This window comes from Sander lucioperca, chromosome 4, assembly GCF_008315115.2.
Source record: "Sander lucioperca isolate FBNREF2018 chromosome 4, SLUC_FBN_1.2, whole genome shotgun sequence".
NCBI lineage: Eukaryota > Metazoa > Chordata > Actinopteri > Perciformes > Percidae > Sander > Sander lucioperca.
This window is the reverse complement of record NC_050176.1, coordinates 10844342-10869635: the sequence shown is the minus strand read 5'-3', so window position 1 is coordinate 10869635 and position 25294 is coordinate 10844342. Positions and strand designations below refer to the sequence as shown.

General features: G+C 41.1%; 1 protein-coding gene across 4 annotated transcripts in view; it reads left to right on the top strand.

The window, feature by feature from the left end:
* The window catches only part of add3a (adducin 3 (gamma) a), a 114942-nt gene that overhangs the window by 22643 nt on the left and 67005 nt on the right, over window positions 1–25294 (top strand). The window contains exon 2 of one of the 4 annotated variants that reach the window (XM_031289329.2): window positions 3957–3994. The exons of 1 other annotated variant lie outside the window; for it this stretch is intronic. The gene's annotated coding sequence lies outside the window, so the exon portion shown is untranslated. Of the gene's footprint in view, window positions 1–3956; window positions 3995–9224; window positions 9363–15402; window positions 15695–25294 lie in introns of those variants that run through there. 2 more of the 4 variants (XM_036000415.1, XM_031289328.2) reach the window with 2 other exon arrangements.

The window sequence follows — 25294 nt, the reverse complement described above, 5'->3', positions numbered from 1 at the left end:
TCCTCTATGTGTATAACAACTACTCTTTTTACACAATCCCATGACCTAATGTACATTTATTAAATTGATTTAAAGGTATCACTGAAAACTTATTGTCACTACTGGAAATTGACTGCATTTACAGTATATAGTATTTTATCCAAAGAAAGAAAAAGTTTTGCTGCTCACACACACACACACACACACACACACACACACACACACGAGGCAAGGCAAGGCAAGGCACTGGCCTAAACCACAGCCGACCCACAAGCGGTCAATCAAGGCACCTCTGAAGTCCAGACTCTGATGCTGATGTCAGGTGTGAACTGCAGTCCATCTCAACTTGATCTAGGCACAGTCTTGATATATCTGGTTACAAGAAATGACTGTAGGTCTAACAGTGTTTCCCATAGGTTGAGAATTTACTTTGTGGTGGTGGTGGGTGGCGTAGGATGTGACGGCGCGGCGCGTGATGGCTGGGTTCAATAAAAACTAGTCAAACGAAGGTTTATAACATTAACATATAATTTCGAAAGAAATAACAATTTACATATTAAACTTATCAGACTAAAAGATGATACAAATACAGATGAAATGTAGCCATGATGTGCTTTGTCAATTAAATCTGGTTGGTTTGTCAAATGTTATGGTTCAGCAGATAAAATACCTGATTACCCGGAGCCCAAATAGGCTATTATATGTAACTTAAACTCAATACTATGATCCATACAGACAGTTACATGTTATTCAAAATCTCAACATGGTCTCCTCCTAATTCCTGTTAAATCATACAAGACTAACGCTAATGTTTATTTTTGTTTTGTTAAATCGTTTGGTTTTTTTAAGTGTTTTAATCCGTGTTTTGGGGATCGTAAACACATTGTTTTGTAGGCTACTATACATGTCCTTGTTGCATTCATTAAGATCTACAGTGCTGCTCATGAGTATTGGAACCCCTGCTACAGTTGACTAAAAAGAGGAATACAAAAATCATCTTTTGGAAATTGATCTTAATGCCTTAATTGAAAAAATTAGGAAAAATCCAACCTTTGAGAACAGCAATTTTCTTTGTGAATGAATAACGAATCGTAAATAAATAAATGTTCTTCCTTAAAATACAGGGAGCATAAGTATAGGCACCCCTATGTTAAATTCCCATAGAGGCAGGCAGATTCTTATTTCTAAGGCCAGTTATTTCATGGATCCAGGATACTATGCATCCTGATAAAGTTCCCTTGGCCTTTGGATTTAAAATAGCCTCACATCATCACATAGCCTTCACCATACCTAGAGACTGGCATGGTTTTATTTCAGTTAGCCTAATAGCTGGTTTGATTTGAATTGAGAGATGATCTTATGGGAAGTACCCCATGCCAATCTCTAGGTATGGTGAAGGCTATGTGATGATGTGGGGCTGATGCATAGTATCCTGGATCCATGAAATAACTGTCCTTTAAAAATAAAAATCTGCCTGCCTCTATGGGAATTTAACATAGGGGTGTCAATACTTATGACTACTGTATTTTAAGGAAGAACATTTATCTATTTACAATACATTATTCATTCACAAAGAAAATTGGTGTTCTCAAAGATTGGATTTTTCCTATTTTTTTTTCAATTAAGGCATTAAGATCAATTTCCAAAAGATGATTTTTTTTATTCCTCTTTTTAGTCAACTTTAGCAGGGGTTCCAATACTCATGAGCAGCACTGTAATCTGAAGATTTCTGTCATTCAAACAACTCTGAGTTGTAGTTTAAAACTTTTAACAGCCAACTTAAAATCTCGGGTTTTATTCGGACTCAAGTCTATAAATATAGTTAATAGATTCAGGCACGGAGAACGATTAACTCCGTTAGCGGATAGTTCCGTTATAAAGATATGGAGTGGAGGAGACTGCTGCGGACAGGGGTAACAACCGAACTCTGATAAATTACGTTCAGGGAGCTTTCACAGCGGTGTGGCCGTGGCATTTCCACGGTTTGATAAAACAGTTAATCCCACGACAAGACCACCAGCAGCAAGTTACTACTAACTATAGCCTCTGAGACTGAAGTGAAGCGTTGACGCTGTCAAGCACATGGAGCGCGACATCACAAGGGATAGGGGCTGGAGGCCACTGGTCTTTGTGCGCTGTAAAAAATACATTGTTGATTGGGAAAAAATGGAATTCGGATGTTATCTACCTGGGCGGTTCTCAATCTACCTTTGCAGTGCGCCCAAGTACAACCTATGTATTGGAAACACTGTCTAAATAGGCTGTAGGTGGATGGATAACCAAGCTGAGTAGAATCTGTAGTCCAATTTTGTGTTTACACTGAAATTCATCTATGGATTTGTCTGTTGCATTCACCAATATGCTGAGTGATCTGCTAGTTTCTTAATTTTTTGTATGGCTAGATAGATCTGAGCTATGGAAGCATGCACACTTGCTGTCAGCGAGCTTCATGCTTCTCACACTTCTGGTTGTCATTCCACACCTGAAGGAACATTAATTTTTCCACCTCCACTAACATGAAAAACTTCACCGCCAGATCTGCAGGTGGTTTCAATTACTGTTCATTCAGCCAACCTGGACAGAAAGTGTGTTTCCACAACTGCTCAGCCATCTGGGGCTTTTCACTTTTCAGGTGCTCTCCAGCATCTCGCACAACTCCCAGAAGCAACCAACACTTTCAGTCATTGTGCCCACAGTTACATAATTTTGGCTGATCTGCTAAATACAACCTAATGTGCGTCCTGTGGATTCATATAATCACTTTTGTCATGTATGGTTGTGCAGATTGTTCTCTCAACACATTGTTCCATAGTTCTTTGATACACCTGATTTGGAAACATTTTGTGTTATTTTGATGTTATTTTGGACCAATCCCAAAATTCCCAGTACCCAAATATCATTATAATGGAATGCAGTCGCAGCACCCTCCATAATAACACATCTCACATGCTATCAATAGCTCTCGTGTTCTCCTACGGTGAGCCGTGCTCCCTGGTGTTGACACAGTTGGTGTTTGTGCAGATGACGTAGATGACTATCAAGGGCACAGATTGAGTCCCTCAGGCCGCCTGCCGCTCCGTGTAGCCGCCAGTACAGTCTTCGTAGTGGAAACTGCTGACCGCTGTGACTGAGAACACACACATTGAGGCCTATACACTGACATGATAATTCACCAATGCAAACACATGTACATGGGCAGTAAAAGCCACATCCAGAGATGGTAGAGGATCCTGTAGAGACCATAGGGAGAGCATAATGAAAATACTGTAAATCCAACACTTGGTCCACATGTCTTTACAGAGTCTTCCCTCTTGGAAATGATTCATAAGAGAGGGGGAAAAAAGGCATTTGATATTTCCTTTGTAAAGAATTTGGTTAGTTACCAGGTCTGCTGTATCGTAAAATAGGGAAGCTGGTTTGTAATTTGGCCTGTATACATAAGAAGACAGGGGATGAATAAGTAACACAAATCCAGTTGTCACCTAATGGAAAAGAAAGATTACAGGTGTTTGCTAACATTGAATATCTTCTTTTTGATCAGATTTATTTTGGGTATGTCATATAGGCTACAGTACCAGTCAAAAGTTTGGACACACTTTCCCATTCAAGTGAACGAGAAAGTGCGTCCAAACTTTTGACTGGTACTGTATACTGAATTACAGAGCATACAGACTTTTCAAGGATGCTTTCTTGTGGAAGCTGTCTTCCTTTTTATTTCACTCATTCCTGGTTCATTTGTGTTTTTGTATCCTCATGGCATTACAGACTTCAAAAAACACACTGAGTAAATAATATTTAAAGCAAATGAATGTGTCTGCTTCTAATTGTGACATATCTCTTCACCTCAGACACACAATATGGCTCAGAGTTTTTGATCCACTAAAACTCTGAGCCATATCGTCTAGTTGTAACAGCCCCCAGAAGACTTGGCTCCAGAAAGTAATAATGTGTTTGTGTTTGTGTTTGTTTTTGTCTAGTTGGCGAGACGTTGTTAACTCGAGCAGTCCCCTGACAGGTAAGAATTTTTACATCAACCCGCAGCATTTCAGCTCCTGCTCAAGCCTTTAAAAACACCTGTTGATTGAATTAACAGCACAGCACTGTTTTGAGTATTATCTTACACCATAACACTCACAGTTGATGGGAAATAAAATGTGAAAAAGTCTGAAATGTAGTGTTGACTGAAGATTTTGTCTGACGTCCAAGCGCCTCGGCCCTCCTCTTTGGTTTTCCCAAGGACACAGAAGGTAAATGGAGAATTATAGTGAGCTCTTTTTTTTTTGGAGAGCCTTGACTAAATGACACGGCTTTGGTCAGCGGTAAGCTTACAAAGTGCTTCTGGCTAGACAGTTTACTGTGTTGGAAGTTATGCTGTAAAGGAAATAGTGACAGGTCTTTCTCTCTCTCTCTGTCTCTGTCAGTATTGCTCTTTTGCCCACTTGTGCCAACCAGGATGTTGTTTGTTGCATGGCGACTTCAACAATTATTAATCCATTTCATATTTTGGCTTGGTCATTGAGCCAAATTATTTTTTGTTTCCCATGGTTCCTGGTACACATTTTTTTTCTGAGATTGTCAAAAGCATTCTCATGAAAAGAGCAAGAATGAGATTGTGAACCACTTTATTTACCAAATGCAGTATGAATGTGAATTGTGGACGATGGACATGTTGGGGGGGTTTTGACAGTTTTTTAAGCACAGCAAACATGTGCATGTGCTAGCTTGTAATACTGCTACAGATGCTTCACATATTTAAGGCAAATCATGTCAAGTGCCACTACACTACAGCTATTCCTGGTGGCTGAAGTAAAGCTTCTAATTTTCACATTCACTTTTATTTGTCAGTCTTTCATTCCAGCAGCTTAAAGCAACACTAGAGAACTTTTCCCACTTCGGTCCCCCTACAATGTAATAATAATGTAATGTAATGGACAATTCCACTTCCAACCTGTAGGGGGACCGAAGCGGGAAAAGTTCTCTAGTGTTGCTTTAAAAGCCTAACCTATTCATCCTTGTTTTTAGTCAACCATACCAGCTCTATAGTAGAATACCTGTTTATTTCAACCTTTCAGGATTTAATTGAGTAGCCTTTGCCACACATGGCTGCACAGGTCACAGCTGCCATGCATCATTTCCACTTTTTGAGAAATGTTGCCTTTCCCTCTTTAGACAAATTCACCACTTCCTCAGACCGTGAGATAATCGTATTTGTTGCAGCAGTACCTGCTTGCTTCAGTCTGTTAATTGTTATTCTCTTTCTGTGGCTTTGATGTCTTCCATTTTTTCCTCCCTAATGCCCCTCTGTGTCTTGTCTGTTCTGTTTTTTCATTTATTCTCTCTGTCTCTGTAGTGTCAGTTTGTTCACTTCAAACTGTCAAACAGCCATGTTAAGAAGGGTTGTCTTTTTCTGTCCCTCCTCTTTCTATCTGTCTCTTTACCTATCTTGTCTTGCTGTCTCAGTCTTATCTCACCCTCCCACCTCCCTTCTTTTCCTGTCAAAGACTTTTAGAGCATCTCCCTCGTCCACACAGTCCCAGTTTGGCAGATTTGTCAGGTCCAGGGCTTGCGAGGTCAGGGTGGGGGGAACAATGCGGTACTGCTTGCTGACGTGTTTCATATTGTGTCCTCTCAGAGTACCTTCGCAGACTGAGCTAGGCGACGGTTGTCCTCATATCTGTGTACCTTTTGAACCCTCACCATGTTTAGCTGCTGAGACCTTTAGTTTTGTTTTCAAGAATCTATTATATCTCTGATTACTGCAGTGGCTCCTGCTGGCTGATAATACTGTGCTTATATTTAGATCGGTATGTTAAATGGTATTGCACACAGCGTCATTGGAAAAGGGCTACTTTGCATGTCTTTCCGATACATATGCTTGTGTGCGTTTATAATGAAATACAAGCTAAATAAAGGTGAAAACCTCACGTTATAACATCACCAAATACAAATACAAAAGACACGCTGTTCTCTGCAGGAATCTTAGATGATTGTTTATGTAGTATGGATTTTTCTAAATATTTTCATTTGCTCCATTAAGACAGTTTAAGATTTAGGTTAGATTATACAGGCATGCACTTAACATTGGCAATAATGAGTGTGTTCAGATTTTATAACTGAATCTAATGTTTTTTTCAGTGTAATTATTAACAAGTAGTCTGCCACGGGATTCCCACAGAGGCTAACGGCTTTATGATTCAGATATGTTTGCCATTTATAGTGCAAAGGACAGCTAAGCTATCTGGCTGAGCTCCTAATGCTCCATTTATAAATTACACCACAATAGAAAGTGGATTAACAGCTGTTGAAGTAATCCCTTAATGAGTTTCATAGTGATTTCTGTGATTTGGTTTATCCTGCACTGATATAAGAATTCAGTAATAATGAAACTCAGTCGTAGTGAGATGCTGCAATAACATAGATATTGGCCACTTCTGGGCCCAACAAGCTGTAAACACATTGACACATTGTTGCCTTATAACTTGATGTTGGGAATGCCCTAGCAATCAAATGCTTATTTACACAGCGAGCAGACACAGAGCAACATTATCAGTCATTTGGAGTCAAGTTTGTGTCCAACTGGCAAATGCAAGTCCATTATTAATTCTTTTTGGTCTCTACCAACTCCTGAGGGAAATATCTAGCTCTTTAGCTGCTAAATGTTTCACTATGTTCACCAGCTAGTCGCTAACTTTGTATGCCTGCTGTTGGGTGTTTGCCAGGTAGCCTACAGTCGGTTTTTAATTTATTACATTTTTTACTCAAAATTACCACAATATGAGCATTGAAACAGTAAAGTTGTGGGCCATAAAACCAAAACAGTGCTGAAAGATGCTGAAATGCTCCATATAACTGAGGGTAGCTGCTAATTATCTGTGGTTTTGTCAAAGAGCGAAACAATCGGCATCGCCTGAAGTAGTCGAGGTGTCCATGTAACCAGGTAACAAAGACACAACGACGGGTAGGAAAAAAAGAAAGGAGCTAGCATTATTGAGGGTTTCAAGGGTGTCTGCACAAATAGGAAGGCTGAAAAGATAAGTTGAGGGCCAAGCAAAAAAAAAAAAAATAGGCAGGAGAGAATAGAGATATACTGTAAACCACATGACTGCTAAACCACTTACTGGAATGGAGAAACTAAGGTCAAAACTTTCCACTGGTCATTTTCTTTCTACTCCTGTTTTTCTATCCTACTTTCAGTATATGCTCCTCCTCCCTGTCTCTTCTCTTTACTTCAGTAAGACGAGCTGTCCTCTCCTCAGCAGGGCAGTAAAGAGACGTCAGTGTCTTCGCCCTCATTTAGAGTCTCCTCATCTTTTTACTTTGTTAAATGCTTCAACGCGAAGCCAAGGATGACTGCCTCACTCTGATGATGCCACACACCTGGTTGTAATGTAATTTATAGAGAGTTTTCACAGAAGAAATATGAGTTCAGTGGCTTGTTGGTATCTGCCTGCTCTCATAGTAAATTGTCTTTTGTTATTGGCCTTGGCAGTTTGGAAGCAATGATGGCAACAAGAAAGTAATGGGAGCAGCTTTTTTCAAACCTGCAGGCTTCCATGCCCACAGATAACTTTCTCATGTTGAATACTTGATCACGTTAATCTGCTCTGTGACCTGAGATGCTGGTTTGACTTGGCGCTGATCTGGCCGCCTGCTGTCTCCAGTCATCTGGATGGCATCACAGCTGCTCTTATCTCCCGGCTGGTCCAAACCCCACCGCCTGGCCGCCCACATAACCATCCTTGTGTAAACACACATACGCAGCAGAGTTTGGGTAAATTCATCAGGTATCAGTGATGATGGAAATTCCTTTGCCAGTTAAAATTACCTTGATTTTCAGTGTAGGGTGCGTGGTTTGTGTGAAGATTATATTTTTCCACACATCAGCTGATACTGATCTCAATCTTTATTTTTTCAAGAGGCAAGTTATTTATATAGCACATTTGAGCAACAATGCACTTTGCATTAAAAATAAAAGTGAAAAGTGAAAAGTCAGAAAAGAGAATATAAAAACCCAAAACATGCTAACATAGAATAAGACGGGTATGAAATACACAAAGTTGCAGTGCAGTGTAAGTCAGACATGTCTTTGACTCACATACTCAAGTCAACACACATCACCCTGGTGTCAGTTTAGAGACTACTGGGGGAAACAACAGGACAAAGGGGGTTTTGAATTATATAAAAAAAAAATGACAGCAGAGAAGGGTAGCTCTTGCCGGGTACAGGCCGTGATACAGAAACATAAAAAGACTGTAGGCATCCAGCCAAAGGGATGGGTTTCATAGAGGTTAGAAACAATAAAAGGCGTGCATTCAAAATTAAATGAGTAGATTTAGATTTCAAGATACTTTTTGTCATTGTATGGACACAACAGAATTAGTTTGGTGGCAGTCCGTGCACCAGTAATGCATCCTTTTTTAGTTCAGTCACTGTAAGAAAGAGAGCATGGTTAGACAGATGAATCTGTAAAAGATCAAGTTCACACACAGAGTCCTCTCTGTAGGAGATCTGTGGTGACCATGTGCATTGGTATAAATCAAAAATGGGTCTTTCCAAGGCCTGACACCCACTGATTTGTAGTGACAAACTGTTTTAATTATAATCAGAATGGGTGTTTCCCTGATAAATAACAGCTGTCTCCTCTGTGACTCATGAGTCCTGACAGCAGCCAGAGGAGGAGTTTGGTTTGTGTGTGTTTGTGTCTGTTACGTATGTATTCGGTCGGCCTCTGTTTGTAGTTGTTTCAATATTTAAGAAAAGGGTGTTGTTGCAGCGGCCATATATCTTTGGCTTTATGGCCGTCTGTCTGAGTGCCATGGTTTGTTGGTTGAGTTTGGGCTTGACTGGTTCGGGGCCACATGATGTGTCTTGTAATCATTAGGTGCATCCCAGTGAAATGCAAATAGGGTGTATTTGGCCACATCTTGACCACAAACACAAACAAACATTCACACCTTAAAAAAAAAGCTGCTCATAAAAATAAATATGCACATATTTAGTCAAACACACATGTCACAAGCATGATAAGCATATAGACATACAGTCTAAGACACACTTACTCACACACATGCACACATACTCACTTTCAGCTCTGGTGGCCTGTGGGGCTTTTGTAGTGCTGAGTGGGCCACAAACGACAGCTTTGTGTTTTCTGGGAGGCTGGGAAAGTTGGATCGCAACACACATGCACACGCACACGCACACACACACACACACACACACACACACACACACACTTTGGCAGTGTCAAAGCCTGCGCACAGTTCTGCTGAGCTCAATAGGCTGATTCATTAGAGCCTCCTCATGACACTAGAGGAGAAAATGGACTTGCAGGGAAGGGAGGACGAGGAGTCTGAAGTTTGACATGACCTGACAGTGTTCAGGTCAGTCTTAAAGGAAAAACCCACCCTTTTTTGTGTGTTGAGCCTTTTTCAGGTTTCTTTTCTTTATCCATTAGATGAGCGTCATTCAAGGCCTTTGCGGCTGAAGCGTTAGCTTTTTGGGTACGATGTGTGGCTACTTCAGTCGACCTAACTAGATTTTTGGTAACACTTTGACTTGTTATGGGTCAAGCACTGCCTTAGGATATCTTACATAAAAACATGCAAAACATGCCACTGCTTCATTCGTTTCACTCCACCTTCCTACCTCTGCTCTGGTTTGTCTTGAGGGGAAGTTTTTTGCAGGCATTACTGTATATTTGGGGTAGAAGAAAGTTGGATGGATGACACATCTTGTTCGCGATTGGCCTAAGTGCTAAATGGGAAACCTCACACTGATTTGCTATCTTCACTGTGGCCCAGCTCTGCTTAGAGGGTCCAGATATAGGCCTATATTATAGAGAATTGTATTACTAGCGCATTATAGCTGTCATAAAAACTGCACCATCAAAACATCGTTCTGCTTTATTTTATTAGCTTCACATTTGAAAAAAAAAACAAGATTTAGAGGGTACTGACAGCCATCATTACACATCATTATTCAGAATGATTCAAACATATTTACACTCTTCAGTCATTGTGTCCTAATGCATAAAACACTTAGGAAATGTCCAAACCCTTTTCTTTCCAATAGCTCATCCCAAATTAATTTCATTTGCTCTGCAGGAGAGATTTTCCTTTTTATGATTTAACAAAGGAGGTTGTTTTTTGTATTTAATGTCATCATTGCTGAATCTGGCAACTGCCAGTGGAAATGTGCTGTGGAGTGGAGTGGGTGTTGTATGTAACGATGGTTGGCAGCGAGCTGTGTTTGTCTGGATCTTTCCCTCGCTGTCTCCACTGGAGTCAGGCAGACTTAGAGCCCGGGCCTCCTGTTGACGAGGGGTTCCCACAGCCCAAACCCCCACTCAGATATGTGGAAGATTTTATGTCTGCTCCCTCTGGACCACACTGGGTGATTAGGTTGAGTTTTCACATGTTTTTCTGTTTTAGGTAGATGACTTTTATGCTTTTGTTAAATCTGACATTTATATCATGAAGCTAACAGCAGTTTCTTTCTTTGCAAAGGAGTAGTAGGTGTTCAGCTGAATTTAAGGTCAGTTTTAGACACCTTCATCACTATTATAAAAGTTGGATTATTAAATGTAACATGAAGACACGTTGCAAACATGTTCTAACTATCACAAGGTGAAGTTTAAGTCTCTGTTACTGTGCGCATTTTTACCATAATGAGCACCTCCTGACCTTGTGTCAGATATGGACTCATTAGCTGAAACACCATGTTTACCTCTGTCACATGGTGTTACAGTCAACATGGGGAATTAAAGAGACCCCCCCCCCCTCCCCCCTGCAAATAAGCCACGAGTCTCCACACCCCACGTTGTGAGGGGAGGTCGCCTCGGGATTCGAGTCGACCGAATTCTGTGAATAAACAAGGGGAAATAAATCCTAATGATTAAGTAAGCTGAATGCTTTGGGCCATTTTGTCAGGTTTGGTTATTGTAAAATATTATATATACCCATGAAGTATTTATTGATTGTCATACAGTATTTTGTCAACATCTTGAGCTAAGAAATAAGAAACCCTATAGACTCCTGAAGGTGTTTGGTAAATAAAACAAAACATAAATACATACAGTTTTACTATTTTCACACACACACACACACACACACACACACACACACACACACACACTCCACTGTGGCTACCACAAATCATTTCTGCATTATCTGTACAGTTTGACAACATATGGTCCATATTTCTAAACAAAAGGGTCACTGTGATGTAGGCCCTCCTGCATTAACTTTACTAAATACATACTTTTTTTCCAATGCTGGATGCAGGCCAATAGGCCACTGCAGGTGAATCCTAGCACTTCCTCTGGAGGGTTTCGGGGGATTAGAGCTTGCGTCAGCAGCCACGTTGCTTTGCTATCCCCTTGGGTTTGCAGGGAGTAGAAAGGCTTTATTCACTCTGCATTCTGGGCAGTTTTTTTTTAGGTCACTTGAACTGATTTTTAGGCACTTTGTTTTCGTTCTGTTGTGTATTTTAAATTGTTTTATTCTTGTTGATGCTGCAGTTCTGTGGTCATGGTTTATACAGCTGCTGACTGTAGTTAGTTGTTTGTAATCAGGAAAAGCTACATATTTGTCACATCACATAACAGTGGCAAAAACTCCCAAGAATGTATGGTGGCTCTAGATTGGACAAATTGGACAAAAATTAGAATTGATAGAATATTGTGTCAGCAACATATTGCGGCAGCATCATAGACATACATGTGAACACACTTTGCTGTCCAGTTGGTAAGTCTGCAGTGCTGAGTTGAGCATTTTTGTCAGGATACTGACAGACAAGCGCTTAACAATTTGACAATTTATAATGTATGAATTTATGGTATGCACAGGTCATATGTACACAGTGGTGGAAGTATTAAGTATTAAGATCCTTTACTTAAGTAAAAGTACTGATACAACACTATACTCTGTTACAAGTAAAAATCCACTTTACTTAAAGGTGCTGTAGGTAGGATTGCGAAGATCCAGGACTTAGCCAAAATATTTGAGCATCGACAACTTCTCAGGCCCTTTCTGCTAAAGCCCAAAACGTTCTCCTAATTATTAAATTACTTGCTTCATGTAGTTCTGCTGGAACATAGGGTCAGTTTCAGCAAATATGACAGAAAGTTAGTTTTATAAGTCTTACCTACTGCACCTTTAAGTAAAAGTATGTAAGTATCATCAGGAAAATGTACTTAAAGTGTTAAAAGTAAAAGTACTCAATGCAGGAAAAATCCTCACATTTTAGAAACTGGAAACGATTTAAAACAGTTCTGTCAATCAATTTAGTGTTTAATCGGCTAATCATTTCAGCTGTACTTGTAGGTTTATATATTGTTGGGCAGTTTAATTTATAATAAAACATCGTATTTTATAAACTACATGTGTTTTGTGTGCAAAAATCTTAATTTGTAAAGTAACTAGTAACTTAAGCTGTCAGATGAATGTAGTGGGGTAAAAAGTACAAAATTTCCCTCTGAAATGTAGTGAAGTAGAAAGTGGCATGAAAAGAAAAAGACTCAAGTAAAGTACAAGTACCTCAAATGTGTACTTAAGTACAGTACTTGAGTAAATGTACTTAGTTACATTCCGCCACTGTATGTACACACATTAAAATGACCAACCAGCATAGATTTACAACTTTATGAGCTCATCCTGCTCTACTTGAGCTATATTTATTTATAATTACCTCCCTATGAGTGCTTATTAACGTACAGTGTGCATACAACCTCTGCCACTTGCAAAGTGCACTGCTCCACTCCATCTTCCTCCATTTTCTCCTCAAGGGAGGTATTGTAGAAAGTTACAACTAGCAATCCCGCTCATAAATAATCTAGATGTGCATCCCTTTTTAACCCATGGAGACTGTTGGGCCCCTGCATATTTCACTTAAATATGTGCTAATGTTAGACCCGGCATCCAGCAGGAGGCCAGAGGGCGAGGTTTATTCTGGGACAGGTATGCAGAGTCGGAGAGAGCTTGCTTTTTATATAAAGCATCTTACAATCAATAAGTAAAGTGTATGAGGTCGTAAGACAATACAGGGCTATGCAACCATTAGCTGTCAGCTACAAATTATTCCCGACCACACTGAGGATGCCGTTTATTCCAGTGCAGCTTCAACACACCACGACTAAATAGTTTCCAGTGTGGGAGATCCACTGCTTTCAGCCCTGACGATGGGATTGATCCTCCCGTCCCAGACGCAGTTTGACAAACATAAAACCACACTCACCACACAGACAAGCAGAGTAAGCAGGGAATCCCTGCCACTTAGTGATTGACAGCTGGGTATACAGTAGCTTGGCCAGAGTGTGTCTCCCCATAATCCCCCTCTCTCAGCTTGAATAATTGATTCTTAATTGATTTAGGCTCAGCTGGCTCACTTGTTTCTTCTGCCATATATGTATTTTTTGCTTCCTATAATTAGTGTCTGCTTTGTTTCTGTGCTAGTCAGCAATAAAGCCGAGCTTTTACCCTCCAAATGGAAGCGTTTTCGAGGAAGCAGCAATTCAAATTTCATTTGAGATTTGTTTGTTGCTCTGACTGACCATAAATTACACACACCAGCCATTTCTTTACATGAGGGAAGTTCAATGTCAGCCGATGCCCATTTCGGCCACGTCCACACGTACCAAAACAATCTTTTTTTCCCCCGTCTTCCCTGGCATCGTTTTAAGAATGTTTGCGTTCAAATGGATCCATTTGTGTATGACTCAACACGCTACTTCATATTCCAGGCCTATAGGTGGTGCTGTTTCTGCTACAGAAATTCACCAAAAACGGATTAGAAGAGATGGAGCATGTGCATAAAGCTTGCACGCTGTATGCAAACAGACAGTAGAAGATGAAACCAAAACAGCCATAGTAACCCTAATAGGCTCAATATCTTCTCCAGCAGGAACACAAGCATGTAGTCCGCCATTGTTGTTGTTATGAGACGTCGTTGCGGGATAAGAGGTCGAAGGCTAGAGGTCGAGGGGTGTGGCGATGACATCATCGATACGCAAATATGCGGCTTCGCCGTCCAAACGAAGACGCAAGGGCGGGGTTTTCAAATTTTTTCACCCTGGGACCAGGTTTAAAAAAAGTGCGTCTTCAGGCAGTGCGTTTACAGGATTTGTTTGGACGATCGGCCAAAACGATGCAAAACGTGCGTTCACACCAAAAAGTGTTTCCGTGTGGATGGCCCCTTAAATTCTTTTGAATAGAGTTCTGAAAAATCTGAGGCCTCTTGGAAAGTGATTTTCCTCAATATCACTCTTCTCACAATCAGTTGAAAACCCACTAATGAATTTATGTCCACAATAGCCTGTGTTGCAGAATGGGCCTTGCTTCTCTCTGGTGAGAGTGCACATGCTTTATGCAGAAGAGTTGTTAGGGGACGTAGAGGCAAGAAAGATGCCTAGTCAGTGTGAAGTCAGTGAGTAAGCCTTCCGCATGCTAATTTCATGTCATTCCCCTGGACTCTTTTTAAAAACACCCCAGCTAACAAGTTGACCTACACCTATGTGACCACAGTAAAACATATTCATTATCTGTGTCCTCTTAAATCTGATTAAAATGTTTGTAGGAAATATAGTCCCCACAATATCCACCAACAAGTAGTCTTTAACATTATACCATTCATACAGTATGTGTTTTTGAGCTTGCCTATAAATGAACGGTTTGACATTTTGGGAAATATGCTTATTCAGTGCCCTGCCGAGAGTGAAACGAAGTCCTTTAAAGGACGAGGCATGGTTTGGCTTGACTGTTTATTCTGTTTTTGTCGTTGGTGTTTTACGTAAATTCCCCAATTTCTAAATACCACCACCTCCCTCCTTTCTTTGTTTTGGTCAAATTCTCCAAACTCTTTTGTGCGGAGGTGAGATTCCTCACATGAGGAGGTTGTTAAGCTGCTATCAGGGAAAGTGCTGGATGTCTTTTGAAGGAATAATGGGGAGGGAGGGACCCTTTTTGGAGGGAACATAGGAGAAGGCTCTCTTGTCAAACCTTTGCTGAAAGAAACTGGCATTTTTCTTTTTGTCTTGTCAAGGACTTTGGCAAATTTAGCAACAATGATGGAGAGGAGAAATTCAAATTGAAAGTTTGATCTTAAAAACAGGAGGTGGTGGATGAGTAGGTTTTTGGGAAGGTACTGTAAGAGGGAATGGTAGGAAGAATAGAGACCGAAGGAATAAATCCAACAAGTGATTTTATTTCAGAAAGTCTTTACAAATGATCACGGAAGCATCCTGTGAGGAAAAGGACCCTGTCATTTCACTCCTATGTGTTTGAGTTTAAATCAGGTTTGACCCTCCCCCTTCTTCTCCCCTCTTTAACCCCCACCACCATCATCACCCACTGATTTCACAGTCTCCCCCCTCTCTCTGCATGCTAGTCCTTTGCAGCTCATGCAGCAGAGAAGTTGTGTTTTCTATCAGCTCTCTGCACAGAATCATATACAGCAGAGCGGCTCCTGCTTTAGTGTGGAAGGAAGAGCACCAAAGGGAAAAAAGGCGGAGATACTGTAGGAGGAGCGTGAAGGAAAGCGGGCAGCCGGCACAACAATTTTACACTGCATTCAGCTACAATGGGAGAGGCGTGTTAGAGAGAGAGAGAGAGAAAGAGAGAGAGCAGTACAGGCAGAGGACTCGCTGCAGTGCAGGTGGATCACAACTGAAGAGGAAGGTTCGGAGGCAGCAGTTAAACTCTAATTGGCTGTCCAGCAGGTTTGTAGTGCAGTTTCTTTACAATGCTAGCTGATTGTTGCATTTTGTGTGTGTGTGTGTGTGTGTGTGTTCTGTGACTGATATAATGGATTCTGTGTTCTCCACCATCAAGGCTGCTATCTCACTGCTGTCTACTCTTGTTGCCTTTGTGCAGTTGTGATGATTTCCCAGAGCTGACAGTACCAAGGAAAATAACACAAATCTGTGATAAACTCATGCATGTTTTCAAAGCTCGAGGCATGAATTTTATTTCTCTTGGTATCTCATGCATGACAAGTTCAGGCTACATGGAAAACTTCTAAGCTGGGAAGGAAATAGAAGACTTTCTGCTTTGGTTACTTCATGCTAAATGAAATAGCAGAGGGCCTCTTTTCCCTCCTTTCAGATTGCTTTTACTTTGGAGAAGAATAGAGCCGGGAGCTGTGAATGGGCCCGAGATGGCTTTCTGTGTGCAGAAGAGAGGTGCCGCCCTCTCAAGTGTCAGCATTCTTAGTTGGTTGATCGCAGGGGGTTCATGGGCTTGTAGTTTGTAGAGGTGGCCTGTTTTTTTGCATCTGGGCCACATAGATAAGAGACGACCTGTGTCCTGTATTTAGTCCTCCACTTGTTATAACTTTTAAGAGTCTTAAAAGTTGTTTATTTTTAATGTTTCTTCTCTCCTATCTTGCTCTTTACCCTCCGAGGGAAAGGCGGAGTGATACAGTCAAGTGCTTTAGCCGATCTTTTCATCGTCTATTCATAGGTGTCTGTTTACCATTGACTGAGCAGTGATAAGGAGCCGTTCGTTTCTATTTCTGGCTGTTGTTTTCTGGGTGTTGCTATGAATGAAAGGCTCCCTTTCATGGTTGGATAACTATAACTAAGTGATGGGAAAGTCTGTGGTTAGGATGCTCTTTGCTCATGTTGTTACTGTATCTGTTTTCCAGCCCTAAATATGTTGCTAACAGTCCCTTCACTTTGTTCAATTTTTATATCGCTTGAGGTGTTTAACGTGATCGAGGATTTGCATTCCAGGCCTCGAGATTTTGGAACATTGCTCTTTGTTTTCTTTTTCTTTTTAAACCTCTACAGAAGTAGCACACAAATCTGTATACCATTCCAGCTCAATTTTCTCTGATATTTTAACATTCAGCCTTTTGCCACAAAACTTTCCCCTCTGCTGAGCATTTTATCCGACAGAGCACTGTAATCGTCTGTTGGACTAGGGAGTGAAGTAAGAATATTAAGGGCCAAGTTGAATCTTGTTTGTGCTGCGATTGTTTTTGAGGTGGGGTAAAATTTCAGCCTAATCTTGCTCCAGTGCAACAAAATAAACCTGCACTGAATTGTACTTCACACTTAATTCACTTGAATTGTGTACTGTAACAAAGCTTGGGCTGTCACTGTCAAGTACATATAGAATTACCACTCCAAGTGTGTGAATATTTGCTCATGTCTTACTCCCTGTCATCTCACCATTCCTCCTCACAAGCACAGCTGAAATAATTTCCCAGCTGCTGGCGAATACAGTCTGACTTGCTGTCAAGTTTGTCTTTTCAGCGCTGACGTGATGAAGTCTTACAGATTCATATCAGTGACACAGACACCTGCATCCATGGTGCTGCCTCCTGAGGGGCAGAGACCTCCTAACACTCTCTCCTACTCTATTCTTTCACCAACTTTTCCGTCGACTTCACCAAGGTACACATTACTTTAAACTAGAGCTACTCTGAGAACGTAATGGATTACACCACGCTAATAATAGGATAGCATATTGCTAAAAGGATGTGGACGATTGTGATGAGGATGTTGGATGTTCTTGCTGAAATTAGATTACAGTCCCACTTTTCATAATGCTCACAATGCCTCAAAACACTTGATAAAGAAACAAAATGTGCATGGTCCTTTCAAGTGCAATTCAAGCTGCTAATAGTCTTGTTTTCCATACGTTACAATACCGAGGTGTAGTGTATTTTGCTTTGAGATTCAACTCTGTCTGTAGAGGAGAGGTATAATCTGCGTACACATCCTGCTTCCATGGCACTCGCTGCCATGGCGATGGCCTCAGTCCTCTGACGGATCCTGAATGTTCTAATCAAATAGTTGTCCAGCGTTCTTTTGCAGAGAAGTAATAAAGTAAGACCTTTGCAGCAGGCTTTGTTTGGTCTTCATCTTTTGGCCATTCTCTGAGGTTTTGTCATTGTTTCAGGAATGGCTCTAGTGTGCCGGGGCCCTTGAAGAAAATATTGCTGCTTCAGGCCCAATGATTTGCAGTCCTGCTGGCCTTGATTTCCTCTCCAGAGGCAAATGTGCATTCATCTGAATTCAACACCACATGCCTGCTCTCGGGTCAAGGTTTTTTAAGATATATCTTTTTGTTAAATTAAGACAGATTTCTCAGTGTTACATGTGAGTTATTGTACTTCAACCTTGGACATGTAGTTCGATAACATTTTTAAAGGAGCCAAAAGAGGTTACATTTCCCCCATGCTGAGGCTTGTATTGTCCCAGTGTCTCATCAACCTCAGTGACCCGAGCACCTTTTCAGGTCCTCTCCTTATGTTTCCACTTTAGGAGGAATGATAGACCCTGTGTGTGTGTGTGTGTGTGTGTGTGTGTGTGTGTGTGTGTGTGTGTGTGTGTTAAATAGCTTGGCTAGCCTGCCTGCGATTATGTCATACAGCATGGGTTCCAGCTGTCCGAGTCAGCTGCATTTAATTTTGCTTTCAAGAAAGTAATCTCGTATATATGTATATATCAGTACCTTTTTTAAATAAGTGCTTGTTTCTATGTATAAAAGTGCACACTCAATTATCTCTGGAGCGTCACCTATAACAAATAATTGCTGTGAGATTCTGGCTGATGAAAGCTCTGAACCTTGTTGATGATTGTGATTTTTGGGTCTGATTGAACACTGCGGTCCAGCTCTTAAGTTAAACCAAATGTATTTGGGCTGGGTCTTACTGAGGGGCTAAGATGTGAGGTTTGTCAAAGGACTGCACACATTTCAGCTTTAATGCAGGTGCATACGCAGGGCCCAAACTCACTGTGATCACGTTTCTTTGCAGAAAGCAAAGCACCAAACATCTTTAAATCTGCCAAAATGGCAGATTTTTATTTTTTTTTTTTTACAGTGAAGGCCATTTTATTTAGTAAACTCTGAGGTCTTTTAAAAATTGATCCTCAATTTCCTTCAGACTTATCTTATATCTAGTGTTTTGTTGACACTGTTATCCTCTCCCACGGATGTTTTACAATCATGTTACTTATTCAGATTCTTGGAACCGACTCCAGAAAAGAGGATTGATGTTGTGGGGTTGAATTGTTTGATTTACTGAGGATCCTTTTGCTACAGTTAATGTTCATGTCTGAGAGGGCAGTTATAGAGAAACTGTACTCACTATGTCCATTGTATGTTCCTCTTGATGATAATATCAGTTAAATGGCTAAATGCCAACAGCAGTGGTTAGACCCTTCTGAACCCCAGGCTTCCAGTCGGCCTTGACCACAATGCGTAGAGGCTTGTTGGGTGAAACCAGTAACGTTTTGAACTTCTCCCAACACTTTTTATAGGCTGCTCTGGCCAGGTCAGAGTTCATGGGAAAGCTTTGCTGAACCTGTCTTTACCGAGCAGCAGGACCTGCTGACATGTTTCTCTCATGACCTGTCACTAAAATTGGATCTCAGTTATTTGTGGAAGAAGAAGAAGTAGAGAGAATCTATATGCACCTGTTTGATTTACTTTAGGTGCTTGATAAACTTTTAATGTAGCTTTTGACCTGGTGATTGTTACTTTCTCACAATCTGCCTGCTTAAGGGACATTTTAGCAAATGTTCTATACATTTTAAGTGTGAATAAAAGTCGTCATATTTCCTGTTAAAGGATGCTCAAGATTAGATCAGTTACTGAATGCTGGAAGACACCATGAGTAAAAGTTTCCTCCAGATGAAATATTGGGCAACATTCACCAAAACCACCAGATGACTCAGGCCTAGGGGACAAGATGCAACAGGATATATCTCTCCCTCATTTATAACCAACCTTCACTTTCCATTATGCTTAAGTTTCTTTTAGGCTCATGTCATTTACTTTGGTTTATCCCCAAATAATACTCTGTTACTGTGCATTCATAACCTGAAGCCATTCTTGGTTTTTCGGTAACTGTGGTAAGTGGCGAAAAACAGTTTGAAACGTGTTTTATAAGTTTTTTTATTGTAGTGTATAATGCCCTGTTGACTTTTACTTAAATGCAAGGTAATAAGTGCTAATTACTCAATTCCCTGGGATAATATCTTTGAAAGTAGAGACTTCTGAAATCCTAAAGTCTGCTTTGTATGGAAAAAAATAGGGAAAGCCTGGACTTTGAGCTCTGAGAGGTAAGTGAGAATCTTAAAGGAAAAGGAGAACTTTGTGTTGTCTGTTTGTTCCAGATGTGACATGTATATATGCTATAGGGATTTGCAGCTCTGTGTAATGTGATGTGTGGCATGTTGAGGGATTGTAAAAGGAAGAGTGAAGCATACAGCAAGGAGGATGTTGCTTTATTCTTCCGAGCCTTGTCACTTTCAAGACTCATACCAACCAACCAGCACAAACCCATATGACATCCCTGGGATACACTGCAAAACAATACAGATCAATACAGAACCTTGTTTTTTCTAAAAGTCTCAAAAACAATGACTTCATCATTCAGTGGGAAGCTTTTCTGTCCTGGCAAATATTGACTCTGGTGGTGAGGGGGCTGAGCACACAACCTCCTAATTTCCACTTAAATCTCTTTCTTTTTTCTTCTTCCTATCATTTCTTTTCACCTTTCCTCCCTCCTTCCTAACCGAAACCTGGAAGTCATTTACAAAGTCAGGATGGGATATGTGAGTAGGGCTCAGTGAGAAGGGACTGCAGTTTGACGTCCCTCATCTCCCATCAAGGGAATTGCATCAGAGTGGAGCTGTATATCTCAGTGCTGGAACCAGCTGTGGTTTGATGTTATAACCACACCAAGTTACTAAAGCAAAGATTGTACAGTCACAGTCTTTTAAACAATTAAAGTGCAAACAAGTGCTGGAATATGCGTCGGTAGCATTGGTGTAGAGACATTGTACAAGATGTGTGTGGGGAAATCGGGAATATACTGGCACAGTTCACCACTATGCTTTATTCAGCAGGCTGTAATGCATTGTATTATAGGTTCAACTAACTCAGAAGCCAAAGCTGGGAATGACGTCACACCTGAGTTGAATGCGTTCTATTTACAAGTCGGATTTTCATTGTTTTCATTAGCTGTAGCCAGGTTAGCCATTGTTAGCAATGCCAGTTTATAACAACGCATTACGCTGTTTTTAACATTTCCACAGATAGAAATTGGACAGGACTCTGTGTACCACTGATTTAGTAAGCCACAAATAACACAGAAGTGCTTATAACTGAATGTTACTACAGCTTTCACAACTGTTGATGCACGGAGCAGCCATGCTGGATTTTTAGCTCGGGGTACTCGGTGGTTGCCCAAGTTCCGAGCTCGGAAATCTGACTTCCGAGTTCAAATGGAACGCACTATAAAGCAAGTCAAGTGAATCCAGAAGGGGGAAGTGTAAGCTCGGTGTGTTTGGTGGTGGTAAGAAGAATAAGTTTAAGCAATTTATTGGTGCTATGTTTAGACGTAGGATATTTCAATGTCATCCGTCATTTAAGGTCCTCTCCAAAGGGGAAGAAAAGAGAATTTCCCAGAGAACATCCATGTTTTACTTTATCCTCTTTATGTCTCTTTGAATTCTGTTAATCTTGATCTTGTGCCTCAGCTGTAAGAGCTTCCTCTCATCTCTTACAATTGTCACACAAACTGGATTAGAACTCGGAGATGGACTAGTCTGTGCTCTCATTGTATGTTTCTCATCCTGATCTGCCTAATCAGGTTTACCGGAAAATATGCAGATTTGATTTGTCTATACTTTTTGTGGTTGTCTGTACCTTTTGTGCTTCGTCTGTGAGGGAGAGTTTTAAAGTCAGCATGTACGTGTATTCTCACACTGTGGCATGCCGTTCAGATACACATAACAGTAGATTTACACATTTAAAACAAAGAGGAACAGACAATACCCCCTGATTGCGTTTAGCCATAAAGCATTAACATCACAACTTTGAGGGAGTTCTGTGAGTCCACACTCCAAGGCCTGCTAATCATTGTGGGCTTAAAGTTGGAGAACACAGCCCAGATTCCTCGCGCATGAGAGAGGATGAGGCAAAAGGAGGGGGAGAAACTAAATCTGCAAGTGTGTGAGCCTCCTGAGTTTGTGCAAGACTGAGTGATGTATCAATTTCGTGGGTCAAGGGTCATAATCGTGTAGATGAAACAAGCAGAAGTGCAGATTGAGAAGTGGGGTGGGAGGTCATACAAGCCACATGTACAGAAAAAGACCAGTTACATGAAGGGAGAAATGAGTTGGGAGCGTGAGTAGGTGGGAGGAGATGTTATTAATCTTCGTTGTTTTCCCCTTGTATTGTCATTTCCTCTGCAGCTGGTCCTGGCTTGAGAGGTAAAGAAAAACACAACTGAGGAGATCAGAAATCTAAACAGTGGTCCTGCCAGTGGGCTGGGTGTTCCCCACCGCTGACACATCTGTAATAAACTGATTTCGTAATGTGCTGCTAATGAAAGTGAAGAGAAGGCCAGGGAGGTGAAATATGCACAGATGTAGTGCAGCCCTTATGTTGAATAAATCAGTGTAGTGAAACCAAGGATTCACAAAGTCAAAAACTGATATCATGATGCCAATTCATTAGAAATCATGTTAAAAGTTCACTTAGGAATAAGATCCCCATAGTCTATAACGGACTTTGCTTCTGAACTATTTTGTGCATGAACTGGTTCTTCTTTTGTTTCTCCATTTCTTAAAGCTATAGCGTGCAACAATTTTATATTAATGAACATCCGTTACATTCAAGCCATTGCCAAATGAGTTGATACAAAGCTAATTAAGCCTATCAGCTCCACTAAACTCTCTTTGTATTTCTCCGTATGGCTATGTTTACAAAATGTCGTCCGGTAACTTTTGCGCGCAGAAGCTCGAGTGAAGTGTTTTACGTCACTGCTGACAACAGCAGTGTTCAGCTTTGGAGACAAAGAAGGCATACAAATTACAAGATAGTTACCAATTCTGAAGAGTCTATCATGTTCTTTTAGTCCTCAATATTTAGTGTGACAAGAGTAATTCCAAAGATTTATTGCCCTGCCTTGGCCCTCACCAGAGATCTGCCATCAGCCCCTCTCAGGTCAGGTCACTGGAGTCTGACCTGACAGTCTGTGGGTCACGGCCCCATTAAAACACACTCCCAACAAGTTTTTTTTCCCACCTGACAGCGAGCCTTTTCTGGACCTCCACCACTGCATAAACAAACATATGTTCATTGACAATCATGTGTGCACATAAACACCAGAGACTATCCAGCACTGGGTAAGAGTCATATGGTTGGGATACCCGCTGCATGTCACACTCAGAAAAAGAAGCACACAATGTTTGGTTCATACAGAGGCTGCTGTAAGCAGTTACGTCTCTGATGGTAGCCTCTGCAAAGAAGCACGGATCGGAAATTTTTTTCAAATTGACAACATCATGGGATTGAGGCAAGATTACCTTACAGAGGACCTACAGATGTACTAAAAGTTGAGCATAGGGATATTTTGTAGTTTCCTGCCTGACCACAAATGTTGAGCCATGCACTTTAGTGCAACGTCACAGCCCAGCTACTTTCCAAGTAGGACCACAATATCATGGGTCAGTGCAGTTCCCTGCTGTAAGGCTGCACTGATCACTGCCCAACATGCCACTACGCGTTTAATGCGTGCTATATTGAGCAATGGGGCATTTAAGGCCCCACTTTACCCCTGGCCATTATTGGTGTGTGTGTCTGTGTGTGACAGAAATCTGCAAGTTACAGTTGTTTGGCATAGTGCTACCCACCGATCAAGCATTTTTAATAAATATGTTTCCATTATTCTTAGGGGTGACCCAGTTGAATATTCAATGCTTCGATCAAAGGAGCCTGATTTGAGTGCAAATCTCGCAGACAAAGTTTCGCAGAGGCGTAAAGTCTAGTTCAGACCAAAGATTTGCGACGAGATAAAACTTGCGACTACTTGCAATGCGGCGGTCTGCCATGTTCTGAAACCTGCCAGTTTACACCAATGCGAAGGGTGAGACGGTGTATCATCTTCATAGGAACCACTCTCGCTTTTAATATTTTTTTTTAAATTGCGTGAATAAATCCAACTGTCCCATGACAGATTTAAAGCTATAGTTTCTGTCGCCCCCATGAGGAATTCTAAGTGATGACAACAAAACTGTTGGCGTGTCCACATCATACAATCCTTACGTGATTGCGCACGCGCCCCCACCCCTCCTCGATGCAGTTGCTAGCAGCTAAGGAGGACACAGAGAAAAAACATGGACTCTTCATAAGAGGTAATTATCTTCACTCGAGTTTCTGCGCGGGAAAGTCACCGGACGACACAATATTCTAACATAGCGATACTGAAAAATACAGAGAGAGTTGTGTGGAGCTGATAGTCTTAATTAGCTTTGTAGCAACTCATTTGGCAATTATTGGCTTGAATGTAACGGACGTTCATTAATATCAAAAAGTTACGCACTAAAGCTTTAAGTTTCACTTTCCATGAGCCGACCCCCCCCTCACACACACACACCCCCCCACACACACACATGACTAAATAATAGGCAAGACTTGACAGTTGTGATTCGACTATGTAAATTCAGGGACACCCCTAATTATTCTACTTTATTAAAATGCAGGAGAGACACTGATTTGTAGTTTTAAGTTTAATTTAGCATTTTTAGCTCAGAGATATGTCTTTTCGCTTGAGAAACCTCCGGCCTCTTTTAAAACTGCTCAGCTCTTCAAAGGATACTACTTGGCTCAGGCTCACAAAGCTCGTCATCAGTGCCGCTGACACTGGCTCGTCCAGAGTCCACTGTTTCTCTCATGCTGCCTGGGGTTTGGCAGGTAAAGAAGGCAGAGTTATGGAAGTCATTAAAATTCCTCGGGAACATGTGGACCCTTGTTTATTTTTCCGCCCACGCAGTGAGGGTGGAGAGCTGCCAGGACGCTGCACTGTCCTTCTCTCAGCAAGACGGAGAGTGGACACAGTGTTAGAGAGAAGGAGGACCTGATGGAGGACGATGGAGATGAAAGACAGATGAGGGGAGGAATGAGCGAAGCAGACGACAGATGGGCGGAGAGACCGAAGGATGGAGGCAGAGTGGAAGGGGTTGAAAGAGGGAAATGGAGGAAGGCCTTTACTGGATGCCAAACAAAGAGTCGGACAAATGAACATTGAGGTTTCAGTGAGCCGTATACGAAGAAGATTAGAGATGGATGGATTGACACAGGCTGGAGGCGATAGAGAGGAGGGGAGAGAGGGAAGGACCGAGATAAATGGCTACATTTTGGCCAACTGTCAAGTGAAATTTAGACAAACTTTTAAAATGTCACAAAAATCTAATACAAGTTTACTATTTTTTATTGGTTTGGTTAAAGCAAGTTACATGGTCTTAAAAAGAAATTCAGCAGTAAAAAGCGTGTTTCTTTTTACTGCTGAATTTCTT